Source organism: Perna viridis, chromosome 1 (genome assembly GCF_037379345.1).
Source record: "Perna viridis isolate PV_CMFRI_1.1 ecotype Kerala chromosome 1, ASM3737934v1, whole genome shotgun sequence".
NCBI classification, from domain to species: domain Eukaryota; kingdom Metazoa; phylum Mollusca; class Bivalvia; order Mytilida; family Mytilidae; genus Perna; species Perna viridis.
Window position 1 is genome coordinate 49429771 of NC_142445.1, and position 13713 is coordinate 49443483.

Below are 13713 nucleotides of genomic sequence, written 5' to 3' on the forward strand. Positions count from 1 at the left end.
AAAAAAAAGCAACAGCATGCAACGATATGAGAACAATATAACAATTAAATAAAAGTGAAACTATTATTTTCTACTTAGGTGCTCCAAAAGTGCCTTCATGTCGAAACTACCAAATAAAGTTATCAATGTATCCGTGTAACCTGAATAAAAATGAAATGAATTCTTGGAAGCTGGAAAGCTGAACAACAAAACATTAAATGATCAGATGCATGTTTCCCATATAACTAATGTAACCTGGGTTATGAAAGAATTTCAAATTTACTGTAACCTAATAAATATAACCATGATACCTGAATTAAAATGCACTAAATTCTGGGCTTTGAAAATTTACTTTTATTATTTTTGTACAGATAAAGCAGTAACTGTTATGACACCATTTATCTTTGTGTATCCATGCCTATTACTGGGGTTTCAACTCGTGGATTACCAATGTATAAATGGTGAACTGTGCACACATTTCTTGCCACATATGTTATAGTATCAAATAATCTGTAATAAAGAGAAAGTTTTAAGACATCCATGGATGATGGGGAGATTTAAAGGCATCAGAAAAGATGTAAACAATACAGCAAATCAAATTAAACTCGTAACATGCTACAAGTGAGTTAATCAGAAGTAGGTTAGCGCGGATGGACATTGTACAGACGTGATAATATCACCGGAACCATCCAAACATTAATTCACGAGAACCCATTTACATCTATTTGTCTAGACTTTGTAAATACAATTAAAATTTCATTCATTCCAACTAATGTGTTATCAATAGTAAGAGGGAAATAAAAAATAGGAATCTACGTTTCACAATTTATTTAGGTAAATAACTTCACAGGAATGTCTACACGAGGGAGCATTGGTGTATTAAGTATGTTTGATATCAGAGGGACCTATATTAATACCCTTATTTACTAATAAGTTAGTCTCGTGTTAAAACTTTTGACAAATTATAGTGGGAGTCAAGTAACACTGTGTCAGTACGTTCCCGCATGTCGCCCATATTTGTATCTCTATATCATGCTTTGATGTTGCATGACCATCGTCTGACATATTCGCTCTTGCAACAACACGTTCTCTAATGTAACTACCAAAGAATGCTACATTTTAAGTTGTCGGACACCAGTCCTACTTAATACACATTGTACAATTCCTTTAACTATAAGTCAACTTTACTAGTGTATTAGCTATCCTCAAGTGAATATATATACAATATAGGTACATTGTCGAAAATTATTGAAGATATGTGATGAGGCGACGGAACGGGTAGGAAATGCAAGGCTTCGACGATGTACCTATATTGTTTTCATCCTGTAATATTAATAGTTTTGTGCGTGTGTACATTTTTAAAATACAATTTTAAAATGCATATCCCCTGAGGAGCCCCGATCGTTAAACCCGAAGAAAAAAAATTAATACGCGTGGCGCATGACTCAGTAAACATTGAAATTCAATCCGCACCATATAATCCGTCAAAGCTGTTTGAAGAAAATAAGCAATGTATCAAATATTTTGAATGTTGTAAAGTCGATCTTAAGAACATTAAAGTTTTGAATTTCCCGAGGAAGGTGGAAGCTGACTTGTTTCTGTTTGGTATATGGCAGTAGAGTTCAGGGGTGAAATTTGCGCGCTAGTTTCTTTTGGATGTGAAATGTTTGTTTGAGATTTTTGAAGAAGAGGAGGCAGTTGTATGGGCAGATCTATAATGTAGTGTTCCTCTGATTCATTATCTTGGGGTTTAGGCAGTAATAAATCCAAGACCATAACAGTTTCCTGGTCATTTGTCTCTTCAAGAGTTTTATCATATTGTAATGTTTCAATTTCTTTACGTGGGGACCAGTTTATGTTAAATTGTCACTGATACTGTTGCTCCGAGTCCGACATGACTGAAATGACAGGGGAAGTCGTCTGCAAACTGATAATGAATCAAATCTGAACGAGATTTGGGATTTGTACGGTGGCAGAATGCGGCCATGAAAAAAAATATTATGTTGTTCCCTCAAGAAGGTATGTAGTTCGAACAAGATAAGTTTCTCGTTCCCTCAAGAAAATATGTTGTCCCCTCAAGATACTACTTCGTTCCCACAAGATACATATATCGTTCCCTCAAGATAATATGTGGTTCCCACAAGATAATATGTCGTTCCCACAAGATAATATATGTCGTTCCCACAAGGTAAATATGTCGTTCCCACAAGATAATATGTCGTTCCCACAAGATAAATATCTCGTCCCCACAACATAATTATAATTCCGTACAGACAACTCTCATTCTGTATTTGGGGATTAAAGAGTCAAATAGGGTTAAACAATTTACAATGTTTTATTTTACTGTTGGAAGAGGCTTTCAAGAGTAGATCTTGTGGTCTGCTGTTTGAAGATCTCTGAGGTTGTGCAGTGTACAATAGTTGCCGGTAAGATGTTCCACTGTGTTATTGGATAAAAGGAGTATTTGTACGCGTCTTTCTGTGTTTGGATATGTCTGAGGGAGAAATTGTGTGTATGTTGTCTGATATTGACGTCTAATGGAGTGAGCAGGTTTGTAGGATAAATATCTACTAAGTGATGAATTACTTTGTAAAAGAAGATGAGACGTATTTTTGATCGTCGTATTTGTTAAGTTAGCTAATTTAGTTGTTCCAGCATGTCAGTTACGGAGCTAGTGTTGTGGTATTTGCTGGTGGTGTTATGTTATCTATGTGTTTGTTCCATTTGATGTTGTCCAAGATTTGTATAGCGATTTCTTCTTGTAGTACATGTTGAAGAGTGTGTACATGTAGTTATACTGTATTGGATTTTTCTTCGTTGTTGCATGGAGAACTGATCACTTTTCAGGATGGAAGGACATGAGCCAGTCCTCCTCCCATTCAGCTGCAGCTGATAGATCTTCTTGGAGCTGTTCAGCATCTGTGTATTTTTGATAGTTTTAGATATGATGCTGTCATCTGCAAAAAGCCGTTAGATATTATATTTGATGTAGTCATTAAAGTCATTGATGTATACAAGGAATAGTATAGGACCCAGTACTTTCCATGTGATACACCGGATGTGGCATGAATTGATTCTGAACTCTCATCAACAAAGACTGTCTGTGTTCTTAGTGAAAAGAAATCGTCAATCCACTGTAATAATATATGCCATAGTGACTGAGGTTATAAAGGAGTCTTTTGTGCGGGACCTTGTCAAAGGCTTTGGCAAAGTCCACCACAATTACATCCGTCTGAATATTGCTATAGTTATTTTGAGCAAGTACTTGAATAAATGAAACTAACTGGGTTTTGCAGGATCTTGAATGGTGAAATTCATGCAAAAGGCCGTGTAAGATGTTGTTACACTCAAGGTGTTTCATTACGCTACTTGCAATGATATGCTCCTTGACTTTGCAGAGAATGCATTCGAGTGATAATGGTCTATAGTTTATTACGTTGTGTTTTTCTCCTCTTTTGAAGACTATGCGAACATTTGCACGTTACCACAATCTATTGGTATTCTACCGGTGTCAGTGTTTTTTTTGTTGTTATTTTTGCATGTAATGATGCATGTTTGTTGCCACATCTGTACTTAGTTCTTTTAGTCCCTGTCCACATATCAGATCAGGCCTGTGGCTTTGTGTGGACTTATTTGTTTTAAGAGTTTAATTGCACTTTATTTTGTGATGTTGATTTGCCTTTATATGGTAGTGGTTTATCAGTAGTTTCAGTTTGGAATGCTTTTTCGAATTGGCAGTTGAAGATGTTTGCTTTTTCAGATGGATTTTCAGTGAGTGTGCCATTATTTCGTAGTGCTGCTATGCCGTTGTTGTCGTTTTTCATACATTTGATGTAAGTAAAGAGATTTTTTTGATGTTTTTTCCTGTTTTCATCAAGCTCGCATACTAGCAATTAAGTTAAATATAAAGTTTTGGATGTAGCACCAGTAGGCTTTTCTCATATCTTGTGATGATTATTTTATGATGTTTATACTTCTTTGTATATTCAGCACTCTTGTTTTTTTTTTCATAAAGAAGTTTTGATTTCTTAATTTTTTAGTCTGAGTTTGTTGTCAATCCAAGTAGTTTCTTTCTGCTTGTTTTGTGGGATGCTGTCATCAATAGACTGACTCTTATTATAAAGTTTTCGATAACTTTTCATAATTCATCAATATTGTAGAGGAATGCTTTTTATTTTGGGAATAAATCTTGGCACTTAAACTGTCCTTACCATAAGTAGATCACCTTAATCGACATATTTTATTGGCTTTGAACAAGCTTTCAGTTAAGTTCAATATCTCAGAAACTACCCGTAGTTTTGGGTTGATATTTGGTCACTGGATACATCTTGGATAGTCACTTACACATATGTCATGATTACGAGAATTAGATCACCCTGAAGTTTTTATGATAGCATGATTGATTTTCCATACCTTAGCAACCACAGTGGTGGAAGTACATGTATACTTGGTCAGTCAGAAAGAGGATAAAACTTGCTGAAAGGAAATTTTGCATCTTTTCCATACTCGTCTGCAAATTTTTTTTTTACCTGAATATCTACTTACCGTTCAATCATAGATACAACATATGCTCACATTTTCAATTGTTCAAATTCCCATGGAGTGAATATAGAAACAAGACAATGAGTCTCTAAGACACGGATGTTCCGCTCGGCACTTATTTGTGGAAACCCCCTAACCTTTATGCATTTCATTTGTCATTGTCATGATGAATAAGTGTACAAATTTTCATCAAGATCAGACTTACAGCTCCAGAGAAATCAACTGAAATGCAAAGCTTAACATAGGTGTGACGGTCGAACAAACATACCGAAAAATATATATATCCTACAACAAAGATTGGGGAGATAAATAAACAAATGAACCAACCAATAAAATAAAATAAAATAAGACAAATAACGCCAATTAGAAGTGATTTTTTGGTTGAAATTCTTATTAACAAGGGCATTCATACCAATTTTATTTTCTCTCGCTTCAAAAAATGCCTCCTTTATATAATCAATGTAATACATGAGATATACAATTTCGTAAGGCGATATATAAATCAACATTGGAATAAGGACCATCGTTTCTTATCCATCCTTTCTCCTCTAATATATTGTTACAAAAATCATATATGTCAACGTCGCATACACGATCATTGTTAAAAGAACATTCATTCAAACAAACGTCGACTTCGTCTTCATTTACTTTATGGATATAATCGCTGGCATTCTGTGTAATAGGTATGGCCTCCCTGAAGGTGCGGCTGTTGATGAGTTGTGCCTTATTTTTGTGCTGATTCCAATCCGATACAAAAGCTTTTATATCTTTCTAGAAAAAATAAGCAAATATTATCAATAATCAGATTACTAATTTCCTAATCCGCTGGGGGTAGCTATAAAATGCGAAACGAAATCTATAAATTGCGAAACGAAGCGAAGAAAAAAAAAATCATTATTTTGTCACGTAAGAGTTGAAACGTGTTTCGTATAATTTATCGCTAACAATGGGTTAGTCGATGAGCATGCGTAGAGCATGCTCAATATACACTTCTGCCAGGAAATTTTTTTTGTTCTACCCAAGCCCTACCTCGTGGAAGTGTATATTGAGCATTCTCATCAACTTACCACAAAATGGTCTATTATGTGTTAAATAAACTATGAAGGAGACGTTATATTGTGCACGGGAGGTAGACAAATCATTTACAATCATGACCAGCATGTACCCCCATAAAACATTATAGAAAATGTATCTAGGATCATCTAGAAATGGGATTTCTCTTGCACTCGTGAAAACTTTTAGAACTTGTGAGAACTAAGATTTAGACATACCTGAATAAGCTCCATAGAACAGAATTGAATTACGTTGACGTCCAAGATTGATCCGTTGAAAAGATTGTAATGTTTCAGCAGTTTGAACAGATTTATCCAAAACTCCGCACACTGTTTGCGGAACATTGCCCACAGTGATTCAATTCTCTGATTGTGTGTACTTGAGCCGTACATATAGCACTTAACTGAATGGATACTATTTCGGTGGAAGAATCGCTGCATATGTTCAACAAACTTATTTTCTGTTCCAAAGTCACTTCTGACCGATTTCGGGCAACCTCCCAGTCCTACGACATCTTCGATATAGCATCCTGCTATAACTTTTGGGTCATTGTTCGTTATTCCAGCCTTCAACCATATAAGTTTTCTAGAAAAAACATCTATACATCCGTGAATGGTTATGCCGAAAGGTTTGAGTTTATCGTACCCGTCTATATGCCAAATGCTGTTGGGTCCACAAGATATGTACGCTCTGCGTTTTAACTTGCGTCTTTTCCTAAATTCAACACCTTGCCTAGCCAAAGCTTTCAGAATAACACGAACGTTCTCCATACTAATCACGAAGTTTTCTCTTTATACACTGTTGATGAACAAAGCAATATCCATGTGATCCATTTGTCTTTGTCAGAAACGATTGAATAAAATCATAGCATCTTTCTATACTTGATTGTTTGCGTATATAAAGCCCAATAGAATTTGTAATTCGACGTAAATGCCGTGTATTAATACACATATCATGTTTATCCTGAAGTAAAAGCTTCATTTCTGAGTAAGAATATCCGTGTCTGAAATAGGAATACAGAGATGGAAGCCACCATTTTTCCATATTCTAGGAAAAATCTGAAAAAGAAATATTGATATGTTTACATCGGCGCTGGACTTTTTGGGTACAGTAAAGCAAAATATACAATAATTTTTTATTGGTAGCAATTAAAACATCTTGAACATTTCTTAAAAAATCGAAAAGATTAATTAATTTGATTAACAGAACTACTGATAAATTAAATTTGCACATGCATGTGCACTACAGCATGGAATGCAACCGCCACACATATGCACACTCTGTCTGTCTAGAGAGGGAACATAGCAACTTTCTCCTGCGATAAGTTAAAATGTGCATTTTGATATACATGTTTGATTTTATGTTACATGTACCAATACAGAATTTGGATCTTTCACAACTTAGTATTTCGATTGAAAGAGCTTTCTATCTAACAGAAAATCGGGCTTTCATCAACATCCATCAGATAGCCGCTCATTGATTTATTTTTTCACTAGCTCATTTGCGTTTTCCAAAATAAAAAATATTCATGACTCCCTTTTCTGCATTCATTTGATCTATTAGCATTCTGCTTTTCTATACATTTTTAAAGTTCTATCAGCCCTATTTTGCGTTTCAGTCATTCTACTCCGATCGAATTCCAGTAAACTATATAACAATTTATTCTAATCTTTTTCAATAAAAAAAACCAAAATAATATAGAATTGAATTAAAATAAAATTAATCACCTGATATGGTTCCACTATGCAATATATTTATACACATAATCTCTCATTTTATTTATTTATTTTTTACTGTTATTATTTTTTTTACTTCTGTGAATCGTGTGCACATGCTTAAACTCCCAAATAATATTTTTTTTTTAAATTTTCCTTATTTTACTACTTTGGCTTATAAATACATTTTTTATTTGCTTCTATGGCTAAACTTTTGGTCATTCTTAGGTCCACGTGTAAATTTTGGATTTTCATTTTACACTTGTTAAATTCTAAAAGTTGACCAATCTAACCAATGATAATCAATCCAGTTTTCAAACTTATAAAAAAAAATTGGTCAACCCATTCACCAGAAGCATGAGCTTGAACGGTCCTGTGTGGCGTTAGTAAAACTGCGTACTAACGTCGTGTGCTAGCACGGTAAAATCTGGGAAATACGCCCGGCTAGACAAGACAGTCTAAATTTACATACACTTTCGGGCTCGGCATAAATTTTTCGGCATTCTAAAAAAGCATACACCTTTTGTAACTGAAACTCCAACATTATCAATTATTAAATTTGCACTTCACCTCTGGATATTCACTAAACCACACCTATTTGACGCTAAAACGCATACACTTTTTGGCAATCTAAATCACACAGGTCTCCCCTGCCTTCTGGGTCCGACTGGTTATCCTTGGCTTTTCTCCATCCAACTTGGCATTTTCCTCCTTTACATGGTCCATTTTCAAATTTTATTTTTACTATTTACTATTTAATATCTAACATTTCATTCAGCTATTCATAATTTATATTACCTTTTTCCTATACTTTTTAAACAACTTTTTTTTGGTTAAAAATACAATTTAAATAAATAGCAAAATTATTTAAAGCCCACCAAATTGGGCCGTCCGTGCGAGACCCGACAGGGTAGTCAAGGACGTTAAAAACCCCCTTTGTTTTATTCTTTTTTTTGGTTTATTCTTACGTTTGTTATTAACACAAAATACAGATACTCTTGGTCTTTTTATATCCCTTTGATTTCGATTTTTTTGTCTCTTTCAGTTGCATGATGTAATTGCAGAGATGCGTATAAGTGTCTAGTTCTTGTTATCTTAAGCGGAAATTCATGATATCTATTTCTACATTACCCGATCGACGGAAAACGTTCCAAACGTTCAAAAAGTAAAAGTTCGACAAATCGCTAGACATTTGTTTTGGTCGAATTTTATCCGTTTTAAATGGTTTAAACCATAATAAATGAAATATGTGTATTTCTAAGCGTATGTACAATTACAAAGTATCATTATTTCATAGAAGAAATTGCCAATGGATTGTAGAATTGCGTTGGAGCATGACATTTTTTCAACGAATTACCCGGAAAATATTGACATCCGACATTTCGCTAGACGTTTTCAAAAAAGATGTAACTTTTCTGTTTGTACTGGAAATTTCATCAAATGCCGACGTAGAATTGCTGAAAGTATGTACATTTTTAGGAAATATTAATCGGAAAAGAATATTGTGTAAATAAGTTCTTACATTAATGACAGAATATGATTACTGAACGCTCTTAGAAATCTGACCATTTACAAACACTTTCATTTTTGCATTGAATCATTTTTTTTTGCCTAAAATTAACGCAATTTTGATAATTATCTCAAAAAGAACATATGAAATTATTCTTCCATGCAAAATTTGGCAAATTTGATACCCTCTGCAATACGCAATTCACTATTTTAGCTTTTTTGAACCTACTCTGTGTTACACCTGACATAAGGAATTTTGACGTTTTTTTACGGGTTTTTGGAAAGTTTAATTGATTATAAAGAATAAGAAGTACCATTTGTGACAAATATTCAGAACTTATTACATATTCCAACAGTATATAGCTTTCACATAATCACAGTTTTGATTGCTTACAATGGTCATTTATAGTTGAGATAGGTGTGTTTTTCAACGTCATATACTAAAGGTTCTAGAGAGCTGAATCGCTCACCTTGTTAAACACATGCATAAACTACAAATGGTCAAATACTTATGCAAATTTGCATGAAGAATAGATCTTATTTGATTAAGCTTTTAATTATTTTTTTCCTATTTACATTCAATTAATCTGCTATTATTTCCGAAATAATCAGCAAAATGACACTTTTATGAGCTATTACTCTAAAAAGGATCAACAAATTTTTCTGAAATTTTAACAAATGATATACCTTATTATTTCAACCATTTTTCTCAATTACATTAATTATCAGTCCGTCATTGTTTTCTTAATAATCTGCTATAACTGGAAAAATTACCAAGAATTACTCTTTCAATGGTCGCAGCTCCAAGAAGGGTCAACACATATTTCTGGAAAATGCACCAGGAATAGATCTTACAATGCTCAACAATTTTCAAATGTTATTTGAACACCAATCTGCTTCCGTTTTCTAAATAATAAGGAAAAACTGGAAAAATTCACACACAAAACATGACACTTTCAAGGACCCTAACTCCAATAAGAGTTACATTTTTTGTCTGAAATTTGAACCAGCGATAGATTTTAATGTTTGGGGGTTAGGGAATAGTGAGCTAGTGTGCGTTAAGAGGCGCTTTACCTTTTCGGAATCAATCTATTTAAGTCACTGTGACCATTACGTCTTGACTGCGTAATCCCCTTGTGCAGAATGAGAGTTGTCTGTATGGAATTATAAATATGTTGTGGGAACGAGATATTTTCTTATGGGAACGACATATTATCTGGAGTGAACAACGTAATATAGATTATGTTGTGGAAACGAGATATCTATCTTGTGGGAACGAGATATTTACCTTGTGGCAATGACATATATTATCTTGTGGGTACGATATAGTTATCTTGTGGGAACGACATAATATCTTGAGGGAACGATATATGTATCTTGTGGGAACGAAGTAGTATCTTGAGGGGACAACATATTTTCTTGAGGGAACGAGAAACTTATCTTGTTCGAACTACAAACTTTCTTGAGGGAACAACATAATATTTTTTTTTCATGGCTGCATTCTGCCACCGTAGCCACGATTAATTTACGCATACCAGAAAAAAGTAGTTTCGCCAATCACGTGAGTGGGAGGAGCCAGAAAGTCGATAACCTGCTAATGTACGGATACAGCAAAAAAAAAATAACCGTATACCTTTATTCGTTTAACAAATAACCTCATTGCAGGATAAATCATGTTATCTATTTATCGAAGTGCAGATGCAAATATTGTTCACGTGAAACTAAAAAAAAACTCACTGAACATGAATTTCATGTACTAAGTTCACATGCGAATTCAGGTGAAGGCTGGATTAGTAGGATTTCACATTAACCCTGTTCCAAATTATGTTTACTCTATTCAGTGACAATCATGCAAAATCCATGTTATAATCATGTGAAATATAAGTTTTGCCTGTGTATGTGGTAATAATTTTAAAACGACAAAAATCCCAATTAAAACATCATAACTGTATATGACTAAGTGGGTTGTATTAAAACGCTTTCATCAAAATCCATATCGCTGTCAATCCTTCAATACTGGTTTCGTCGAAGTTTAAAAAATTACAAATAACTCATGTCACATTCCAAGCTTCTCAGATCAAGCAAGTCACACCTATATACACCTATTGCTGCTTTGGTGGAGACGGAAATCAGTATTGATAAGTGGACAAAGATATTAATCACGTCATATTTTCTTCCTAACATTTACAGATTACCGAAATTGAGCCTAAACATAAAGATTTATCAAAATTAAACTCTTAATTTTATGATAAGAATTGAATACCGCCTATAACTACAATATTTGTTTGCCCGTTTGAATAAAGCTATATGTGCATCACAGCAAAAAAATCTAGAAGTCATTTAACAAAGTGAACGCAACATAGGATGGTACAAAAACACTGCTTAACAAAATGTTTTTTGAATTATCTCCATCTAACAAAGCAGTTCTGTTTTATCACTGTTATGTTAATTTCACGACTAGTGTGAGAAATCAATGCCAACCACATCAAACAAACAAAGCAAAAAAGATATTCAAATATTGCATATTCTTGAATTCAGCTAGCCTACTTTACCAAACATAACCAGATACTTAAAAGGCAAAAGGTCCAAGAAAAAAAGGGGAAAAAATGAACAAATTGAAGTACACACAATCATGACTTTCAGTATGATTAATTAACTGATTGTGGTTTAACGTCATTTAAAGAAATTTCAGAACAAGAACGGTTGACCAATAGAAAACACTCCGCTTCTCAGAAATGTAGAACCCGATATTTATTGCCTATCTAACATGCAAAAGCAATAACCAGCAGGTAAGCATGACATACCATTCGGACAAACTATACCAACTCCGAGCAAACCAGTCGTAATTCTATCCCAAAATACCGTGCGCTTGGCGGAGAATAATAGATTCTTACAACATTCTCTATTAAAGATCTTGGATTTCTTCCACGAGTATGAGAAATTCCGTCTCTTGACGACTGGAACGTTGCGGAACAAATGAAAAGACGAAGAATGTCTGACACGAGTGGAAGAAATCCCAGGTCTTCAATAAATAACGAGTGTAAGAACCTATTTCTTCCGTCTTATAGCCAAAAGCTGCTGAATTACAATAAAATAACAGGTCAATAAGTAATTTGCATGAAATATGTGTTGTATTGCTGGGCGCCTATTAACCTATTAACGTGCGATTAACAGTCATCACCCTGAAAATTCCGTTATATAGAAATTAATTCTTAAGTTTTTGTATAAATTAAATATATTAACATACATTTTCATACAAAGATGTGGACCTGCGTACAAAAAGATGGACTAATTTACTATCGACTCTCTGAAAACTGGAATACTTTTACTTTGTGTGTTAAATGTTAAATGCTTGTGATTTTGGTGGTACCGATTAACCGATTTACTAAAAACTTTTTAATTTTAGTAATCACATTACCTGGTCAAGTGTTCGGAAAAAAGGTTTGTTGGCAATAACGTACATTGTGGGAAAAAGACACAAATGACCCAAAATGTTTAAATAGGATTCTGCATTCCAGCTTCGTGTTTACAGTACTGAGGACAACCACTGATTTGTCTTTTGTAAGTTTAAAGATCAATGACGCTTTGGTTTTAACTTGCACCACCAAACGCACTTCTAACTATTGGTTACCGCAGGAGATCGGAGACAAGGTCTTATTTTGGAAGTAGTTTAACTATATATATGGCGAATGATCTACTCTGTTGATTTCATGAATATATTTTCAAACTGCAGTCCCTCTTTTGATTCTAATACGATATTAGAAAAGCAGGGAAATAACACACTCAGTCAAGATAATAGAGTAATAGTTGAGGTCAAAAGTTGCAACATCGAACTTAAAGCTTCCCAACTAACCGTGGTCGTAAAATACTCCCTATACGACTGGAAAGTTATAGAAATCAAACGTTGGAAATGCATATAAGACGCCTAGTGCAGGACTTTGGAAAATCAATTCCCGCGGGGTAATATGGATATCATCTAAGGGAGCAACCAACTGATTTTTACAGGGGCTATGATAAATTTTCTATCCTGTCATTTCATTTTGAAAAAAAAATTAGTACCTCTTCCTTTTATTCTTCGCCGCGAAGCGCCAAATTTTTTTTCAATACAAACAAAAAATATAAGGACAGTGATAGATCCCGCTTTTTTTCTTAGCCCCCACCCCATAAAAAATCAAATGGTAGTACCCTAACGGAAAAACAATCTACTACGTCAGACCTAATAACCGCTTCTTAATTACCTATTAATTACTTCTCTCACTTATTAGCTATGCACTAGCCCTGAAAAAGTCGAATATACTTTTGCTGAGGAGGTTGATGACCGATTGAAATAATGTAACGTAACAAAAAACTATAGTAAATTAGTAGTAAATTAATGATTAAGTACCAGTCCATATAAAATTCAGACATTACCCATGGTAAAGTAATTCATGGTGTAGAAAAACCCATGGATCAGACGATTCTTTTTTGGTCTACATATGCAATATTTTTGTGATAATAGTTCTTTCTGTATCTAGAATTGTACTTCTGAGAAAACTACACTTTAAATTACCACTAAAATCAACCAAATCAAGAACAATAACTCTTGCAATGTGCTCATTTCATGTACAATCTATATATTTTTTTTTCTCAAAAGCGCAACCCCCAAAATGAAAAACTAAAACATGTACTGGTTATGTGATCTTGAACGGTTTCAGAGCAAGAAATAAAACTGAATTTGATGGTTTTTTTGACATGCATGAATGACCTGTCTGATTTTTATAAAAACTGCTACTTAAATCAATATATGTATAAAATGAGTTCATCTGTATGAAAAATCACTAATAATGAAAACAAATTACAAATGCACATGGAAATGATAATGTTGATGACAACAGGTGTATATTTTTAGGAGGTGTAAATATGTATGTAATTGCTT